The sequence below is a fragment of the Dama dama genome, chromosome 23 (assembly GCF_033118175.1).
Source record: "Dama dama isolate Ldn47 chromosome 23, ASM3311817v1, whole genome shotgun sequence".
NCBI lineage: Eukaryota > Metazoa > Chordata > Mammalia > Artiodactyla > Cervidae > Dama > Dama dama.
This window is the reverse complement of record NC_083703.1, coordinates 73,055,758-73,065,236: the sequence shown is the minus strand read 5'-3', so window position 1 is coordinate 73,065,236 and position 9,479 is coordinate 73,055,758.

Genomic DNA, 9,479 nt, shown 5'->3' with positions numbered 1-9,479 from the left:
TTCCCCAAAACTCTCTACTCAAGATCTTAAAGGAAGTTTAAAGAAAGGAACCAGGCCTTCTCTGCCCCCTACTCGCCATGACTGCTCTCACCATTTATCAACATTAAGCTCTTCCCAAGGCAGTTCTTCAAAATGCCTCACCTCTACTCCCCCCGCCCCCACCCCCGTCATTCATTCTTTCAGCAAATACTTAATAAGCAGGCTTTGTGTTTAATGTTGGAAACAAAGCAAGAACAAGGCAGACGGGGCCCTGCTGTTTTGGAGTTTACAGGCTGGTAGGAGACAGAACCGGAGAAGGCAATGGCACCCCACTCCAGTACTCTTGCCTGGAGAATCCCAGGGACGGCGGAGCCTGGTGGGCTGCCGTCTATGGGATCCACAGAGTCAGACACGACTGACGCGACTTAGCAGCAGCAGCAGGAGACAGAACTAAGTAAATGGTCCTTGTCATTTCTCCTTTACCTTTACTTAGGTTACTTAGAAGATCAACTTCTAATGCATCATCCTTCCCTCAGACCTGCTCCTATCAACTACCAAAGTGATTGTTGAAAAACCCCGTTCTAATTGGTGTCTCTTCTTTCTTAATGCCTTCGGTGATCACTCAGACCTTGAAGACAATCGACAAGCTCCTTGAATGTGACAGTCAAGGTTCTCCAGAAGCTGCCCTCATCTTTCAGCTTCTCCTTGCTGTTTCTTCCCCATCTCAAATCCCCAGTTCTTTATCCTCTCATTGTGCCAGTTTCAGTCTTTTTAAACCATTGGTGTTAGTAGCCAACATTTTTTAAAGATTGAGAGATTTCTGTGTGAAGGAAAATCTGCATCTCTGCCTTTGTCTGGCAACCCTGTGTCCACATTTCTGTGTGGCAACAATTGGCTGACACCCAGGAATGACTGTCCTTGGTTTAGATCAGGCTTGGACTTGCCCAAGTGCCAAGGTACCCACCTGACCTGAGACTGCTTTCATCATTTACAATGTCTGTCCTACAGGCATCTGTGCCAGCGTCGCCTTACTATACCCCCTTTTAACTTGAGCAAGATTGAAAGTGTTGTGTAATATACACGGCATGGACTTGACATCAAAACCACAGGATTTGGACCCTGGAAAAGTTTCCCAAGTGCAAAAACTTCCCCGTGAGAATCCATCTTCGGCAAACCAAAGATCCATAGTCCAGAGACTGCTCAGGTTGAAATAAACCTTCCTGTGATATGACCTTAGGTCCCCATCCCGTAAATACCCTAGAGGGTTGGAGGGCTCATGTTAATCACACTGCAAATGATATCATCCGTGCATTGAGGGAGCAGAGGTGCCCTTTGCCAGGCATCCCTGGGTGCCTGCTAACAGGCTGCAGGGTTAGTTCCTTTCATTATCTCTGCATTCCCAGCCAGGGGTCAGCAAACCACAACTATTAACTAACAGAGAAGCAAGGAGATATTAAAATACAATGCGGCAGATGCAGCCAGAGAAATGTATATGCCCAGGGCATTATGGGAGCCTAAGGGAAAGGCACCTAACCCATCTTGAGAGAACGGTGAGAGAGCAGGAAAGAATTTCTCAAAAGGTCATGCTGGAGCCCTAAATTTCATAATGAATTTTTTTTTAATTAATAGGCTTTATTTTTTAGGAATGGTTTTAGGTTTATAGAAAAATAAACTAGATGGTACAGAGAGTTCCCATATATCCAATATCTCCCCATCACAGTTTCTCCTGTTATTAACATCCTGCATCATTATGGTACACTAGTTACAACTGATGAGCAAATATTGATACATTTTAAGCTAAAGTCCATAGTTTGCATTAGGATTCATTCCTTCTACTGTACAGTTGTAAAGATTTTGACAAATGGATAATGTCAGGTATCTACCATTATAATATACAACAGTTTCACTGTTGTTTCAATATGTTGTTTTTAGAACGCCCCATTCTTCACCTACTCAGCTCTCACCTTCTCCCCTCCCCTCAACCCTTGGCAGTCACTTCTCTTTTAGTTTTGCATTTTCCGGATGTCATGTAGTTAGAATCATACAGTCTGTAGCCTTCACTAACTGCATTGTTGCACGAAGCATTATGATTTTAAGATTCCTCTATGTCTTTTTATGGCTTGATAGCTTGTTTTTTATGACTGAATAATATTCTGTTGTATTAATGTAGCCCAGTTTGTCCACTCACCTGTCACAATGGGTTGACTCAAGTTCTCCAAAAAGATAATGCTGAAGTCCTAATCTCTGGTACCTGTGAATGTAACCTTATTTGGAAAAAAATAAAAAGCCTTTGCAGATGTAATCAAGTTATGATGAGGTCATTAGTGTGGGCCCTAATCCAGTATAATTGATGTCCTTATAAAAAGAGCAAGAGGGGGCTTCCCTGGTGGGCCAGTGGCTAAGACTCCTTGTTCCCAATGCAGGAGGCCCAGGTTCAATTCTGGTCTGGGAACTAGATCTGACATACCACCACAAAGATCCTGAATGCTGCAACTAAGACCTGGTACAGCTAAATTAATTAATTAATGTTTTAAAAAAGAGGAAGAGGTCAAATGGACACACATGTGGTGGGGGAGGAGAGAGGGTAATGCCTTTTGATGACAGAGTGAGGGATTGGAGTGATACAGTTACAAAGCAAGGAAAGCTAAAGATTCAGCTGCTGCTGCTGCTAAGTCACTTCAATCGTGTCCGACTCTGTGTGACCCCATAGACAGTAGCCCACCAGGCTCCTCTGTCCCTGGGATTCTTCAGGCAAGAATACTGGAGTGGGTTGCCATTTCCTTCTCCAAGATTCAGAGCTACCACCAAAAGCTAAGAAGAGGCAAGAAAGGATTCTACCTGGAGTCCCAGAGTGAACTTGGCCCTGTTGACACCTTGGTTTGGGGCTTCTCACCTCCAGAACTGTGAGAGAATAAATTTGGTTGGCTAAGCCCTTGGTTTGTGATACTTGGCTACAGCAGCCCTATAAAAATGATACACCTGTCAAGAGAAATCTTGATTCAGCTTTTGACTATTATGAGTAAAGCTGCTACACACATCCGTGTGCAGGTTTTGGGTGGACACGAGGTTTCAACTCGTTTGGATAAACAATTGGGAGCATGAATCCTAGATCATGTGTTAAGATTGTTTAGCTGCAGAGAAATTGCCAAACTGTCTTCCAAAGTGGCTATACCATTTTGCATTTCCACCATCAATGAAAGAGAGTTTCTGATGACCCATATTCATGCCAGCATTGGGTATTATCAAGTTTGTTTTTATTTTGTTTTGTTTGCTTTTAATTTCATCCATTCTTTTTTTTTTTTTTTTTTCCAGTGGGTTTTGTCATACATTGACATGAATCAGCAATAGATTTACACGTATTCCCCATCCCGATCCCCCCTCCCACCTCCCTCTCCACCCGATTCCTCTGGGTCTTCCCAGTGCACCAGGCTCGAGCACTTGTCTCATGCATCCCACCTGGGCTGGTGATCTGTTTCACCATAGATAATATACATGCTGTTCTTTCGCAACATCCCACCCTCACCTTCTCCCACAGAGTTCAAAAGTCTGTTCTGTACTTCAATTTCATCCATTCTTAACATAAATGTGTGACGTAAGATCCTAGTTTGTCTCCCCCAAAGTTTCTTTTTGTTCCTACTAGTCTGAAATTTTGTAGTTCATGGTCTTTAGTCAGCCAGTATGTTTCCTTCCATCCTTTCTTCCGTTTTTTCTCCTTAGCTCCATCCCTCCCTTCCTGTCTCTTCCCCTCTTTTTCTTCCTTCTTCGGTCTTTGTTTCTCTTTCTTTCACTTTTTATTATGATAATTTTCAAACAAATACAACAGTAAATAGTACAGTAACAGTGGAAACAGTGTCAGACTTTATTTTTGGGGGCTCCAAAATCACTGCAGATGGTCATTGCAGTCATGAAATTAAAAGACTCCTTGGAAGGAAAGTTATAACCAACCTAGATAGCATATTAAAAAGCAGAGACATTACTTTGCCAACAAAGGTCTGTCTAGTCAAGGCTATGGTTTTTCCAGTGGTCATGTATGATTGTGAGAGCTGGGCTGTGAAGAAGGCTGAGCGCCAAAGAATTGATGCTTTTGAACTGTGGTGTTGGAGAAACTCTGGAGAGTCCCTTGGACTGCTAGGAGATCCAACCAATCCGTCCTAAAGGAGATCAGTCCTGAGTGTTCATTGGAAGGACTGATGCTGAAGCTGAAACTCTGATACTTTGGCCACCTGATGCAAAGAGTTGACTCATTGGAAAAGACCCTGATGCTGGGAGGGATTGGGGGCAGGAGGAGAAGGGGACAACAGAGGGTGAGATGGCTGGATGGCATCACCAACTCCATGGATAAGTTTGAGTAAACTCCAGGAGTTGGTGATGCACAGGGAGGCCTGGCTGCTGCGATTCATGGGGTCGCAAAGAGTCGGACATGACTGAGCGACTGAACTGAACTAAACTGAACTGAAGCTCTATGAACTCATCACTCAGCTTTATTTTACTATTCTACTATCCCTCAGAGTTTTTGGCAGCACCATCTTACAGCAAATCCCAGACATAGCATTTTATATCATTGCTTTTGTAAATATCTTAGTAAGTAGCTCTGACTCTAAGAACTTACATAACCATAATTCATGACTGCACTGTAGGAAATTAACAATAACTCCCTACTATCTTATAAGAGAGCCCAGGTCCAATTTTCCCTAATTGTCTTAAAAATTACTTTTCACACTGGTTTATTTAGATCAGGATCCAAACAAGGTCTACACAAGGAATTTAGCTGCTAAATCTCTTAAGCCTCTTTTAATCTGTAACCGTTACTCCTATTCCTCCTTTTAAAAAATGCAGTTGATTTGATGAAGAAACTAAGTAATTTCTCTTACAGAGTTTCTAACAGTCTGAATTTGGCTGACTGAATCTTTGCAATGTTTTTAAAATGTGACACTATCCCTTGAACATCCTGTAAACAGGTAGTGAGATCTAGTGGCTTGATTAGATGTCAGTTTTTGGCAAGAGTGTTTTATAGGTGAGACTGTGTATTTTTTATTTCATCAGATCAGGAAGCATGTAAAGTCTAATTGTTCCTCAATGATCTCTTCCAATCTGAAAACTCATTTCTTTCAGCTCTGAAATATTTTTGCGGATTATTTCTTCAAAGATTTCCATAGTTTCTACATCTTCACTCCAATTATTTGGAATCTGCAGTCCTGGAAGGATTTTTTAATTTTACTTTTTTATGTTTGTTTTTACTGATTTATTTGGTTGTGCCAGGTCATAGTTGTAACATGTGAAATCTTACCTGTGGCATGTAGGATCTAGTTCCCTGACCAGGGATTGAACCCAGGCTCCCTGCATTGGGTGCTCAGAGTCTTAGCCACTGGACCACCAGGGAAGTCCCTAATTTTATTGCCTTTTTTTTCTCCCTCTCTTATTTTATTTTTTTTTACCTTTATGTGTTTGGGTCTGTTTTTCTGAGTAGTATCTTCCAACCTGTATTTAGTCAGAGCTCTGTGCAAGACACAGGATCAGAAACCAATCTAGGTATTTCAAGCAGAAAGGAATTTAATATAGGATTGAGGTTGATGAAATCAGGGAGATTTTTGTTTCAGAGTCTCCAAAGCTGTGACTGAGAGGTTACCTTTGCTACTCCTGCTGTTGCGATTGTACCTTCCTGACCACAGGAAGCTGGGAGCTGGGTACTGAATCAGGGAGTCTGATTACTGACATTTGGTTCAAAAGTAAAGTTTAAAGACAAGAGGGTTTTTGTTTGGCTTGAATAAGAAGTTGAAATTGTGGGGTAGTCTATGACATGTCAACTCGCATGAGGACTTTGATGTCCATCCAACCAGTTTTGGGCTTTCTTTTTAATGGAACAGAGGCTGAACTCCTGACTCAGAGAGTTGTAAGGTGTAATCAGAAACAGATTTCTGATAGCTCTCACTAACTTTGCCAGACCAGAGTAGGCTGTGTCAAGGAGACCAGAGTTCCCCAAACTCACTGAATTGAATTTTGGTCACATAATCACTTTGGCTCTTTATTTACTTCATTCCAGTAAATGAAGTCACTGGAAAGGTAGGCATCTTTATGGAAACAAATATGAATCTGTATTTTGATTTCATGATAACTAGAAATAAGTTTCAAAATGTGTCTAGGTTTTGCAAATTTGTACCTGCTGAAGAAGTGGTGAGGCATTATCACCCTCCAGTACTTGCTTTAACCTTGGAAAGTTCATGGTACTACCCACCTCCAGTCTCTTTCTTCAGAGTGCCAGCTGGGCAAAAAGAGCCATTAATTTCTTGGGTGTTTGTCTGTGTATTTTAAGAATGATATTTTGTAGCGTTTAATTTTAAATAAGCAAACACCTGCTGTATTCATTTTAACTCATGTATTTTTATTACCTGGTTATGCATGAATATATTTTCACTTATTTTAGTAAGAAAGCTAAATTATTACAGATAAAAACTAAAGTCTTCTGTGATCCCCACCCTCAATGCCATTTCTCTTCCCCAGGAAATAGTGAAAAGTCAGAGTGTTCATTGCTCAATTGTGTCTGATTCTTTGCAACCACATGGACTGTTCCCACAAGGCTCCTCTGTCCATGGAATTCTCTAGTAAGAATACTCAAGTGGGTAGCCATTCCCTTTTCCAGGGGATCTTCTCAAGCCAGGGACTGCAGGCCGATTCTTTATAGTCTGAGCCACCAGGGAAGCCCCAGAAACTAACCAAGTATCAGTTATATAGCAGCATGCATTTGTCAAGGGAGGTGAGGTTTTGCTGCAATAAAAAACATCCTCAAAATCTCAGTGCCTTACCACAACAAAGGTTTCTTTCTTGATCCTTACATGTTCATCATGTGTTGGCTTCAACTGTATCTCTGGACACAGATTGAGAAAGCAAGAAGGTTATAGTAATCTCAAAGCAGAGGGAAAAGAAACAGTGAGGAACCTCTGCTTGAAAGGCACATGTCATTTTCACCCACATTTCCTTGGTCAAAGCAAATTATATATAGCAAAGTCTACTTCAGTGGGGATGTATAATCTTCCATAGAGAAAGGCAGTAAAAATTTTTCTGCAGTTTTATCGAGTACATAAAACTATAGAAATAGACATCATTTTATTTTTATTAAAAAAATTTTTTTTGGCCACAGCTTGCAGGATCTTACTTCCTTGGCAGTGAAAGCTCAGAGACCTATCCACTGGATTGCCAGGGAATGCCCAGGTGTCATTTTAATACAATTTATTACAATACTGAACTTTACTTTTTTCATGCAAAAATGTCTTAGAAGTCTTTCCATGTTATGAAAATAGACCCGTCTCTCACTTTAAAATATATCTATATATTTATTTATTTACTTGGCTGCACTATGTCTAAGTTGCAGCATGTAGAATCTAGTTCCCTGACCAGGGGTCAAACCTGGTCCCCCTGCATTGCAAGTACAGTGTCTCAGACACTGGATCATGAGGATAGCAGATCCATTTCCTTTTTAGTTGTTTATTTATTTTTTAAGCTTACTTTTTCTTTATTGTTGTATGGGTGCTGAGTCGTGTTCGACTCTTTGCGACCCCATGGACTGCAGCACACCAAGCTTCTCTGTCCTTGGAATTTTTTTAAACAGTTGTATTAACATGCCATAATATGGATGCAGTATTGTTTAGTTAGCTATTTCCTTATTTGAAGACATTCAAATTGTTTCCAATGTGTTATTACTGCAAACAAAGTGTAGTAAATATCCTTAGACTTGCCCCGTGTGCACATATGCAAGTGTTCCTCTGGGATGGGTACAGAGAAGTGGAATTGTTCGTGAATAGCTCATGAATAGTTCCAAAGGAACTGCCAATCCTCTCTCTGTATCCTAGTATGGCACACTCATCAGGAGAATTTCAGAGAGTTTGACACAAAGACTATTTACGAAGAATAGTGTAGTATCCCAGGACTGAGAATGGTGAGGCTAGACCTGAAGGAACAAGAGAGCCCTGAGTAGTCACTTGGAAAGGGAAGGGTGAGACCAGACCAATATGGCCCCATAGGGAAGGGGAAAAGGCAGTAAATGTCTCAAATCACTCTTTTCCCTCTGGTCCCCTATGGGACTGACCGCAACCAGATAACAGACAGCCAGGGAGTCTGTTTATCTAGCCCATCCTGGACTGCCTTCTGGAACATAGAAGAGGCAGAAAGGATAGAAAGCCAATCTAAAGGAGCAAATAGAAGATACGCATCCATTCTCTTATCCATGGAACAAGAAATGACCTAATTGCTTGCCAATATTATAAGAAAAAATAAGGTACTTAAAAGTGCACTTTGAACTTGCATTGCCCTAATTGTGGTACTGGAGAGGACTCTTGAGAGTCCCTTGTACTGCAAGGAGGTTAAACCAGTCAACCCAAAAGGAAATCAACCCAGAATATTCATTGGAAGGACGGATGCTGAAGCCGAAGCTCCAATACTTTGGCCACCTGATGTGGAAAGCCGACTCATTGGAAAAGACCCTGATGCTGTAAAGATTGAGGGCAGGAGGAGAATGGAAAACAGAGGATGAGATGGTTGGATGGCATCACTGACTCAATGGACATGAACTTGAGCAAATTCCAGGAGATAGTGAAGGATACTATTGGTGTGTTGCAGTCTACGGGGTCGCAAAGAGTCAGACACAACTTAGCAACTGAACAACAATTATTAGTGAGGACTTCTGTTTATAATGCAGAGACCCAGACAAGCTAGGTTTAAATAATCTAACCCTAACTGCTACAGCAAGGGTCACCAACCTCCAGGATCTAATGCTTGGTGAACTGAGGTGGAGCTGATGTAATAATAAGAGAAATGAAGTGCACAATAAATGTAATGTGTTTGAATTGTCTCGAAACCACCCCCCCCCCACCCCGCCCAACAGCCTGTGGAAAAATTATCTTCCCTGATGCCAAAAAGATTATAGACTCATGTGATACAGCATCCAACTATTGACAATTCATAGTGTTTACATTTAATTAGAAGCAAAGAGAGCTTGTTGTTACTGTTTGTAGAAACAATGGGGTTGATTTGGTGGTTTGTACCACCAAGTTTTCTGGGACCTGGGCGACTTTAGTCTTGTTGCTTCATTTTATATTAATTGCTCATTTGGACCAAGATCACCTTATGGGTACAAAATGTCTGTTCAAACTCCTGCCATTGCATCTGCATCCAAACCAGAAGGAAAAAAGAAGCCAGAGGGGAAAAGGTGGAGGTATTGGGTGCAACCCCACTGCCTCTTAATGGTTCTAGAATCTGCTATGTGATTACCTGATTTATATCTTATTGGACAGGACTCAGTTACATGGCCATACTTGGCTATAACGAAAGTTGAGAAGATTAACATTTATTTGGGAGACTATGTGCCTAGGCACAAGGAAGATGACCTGTAAATGCTATTTTTAAAAGCCCAGGAACTGGACAGATATCCTTCTCTGGAAGGTGAGTGGGTCTCACTTTCTAGGAGGAGTGTACCTGTCCTCTGACCTCCATAACCCCTGGCCCTTTCC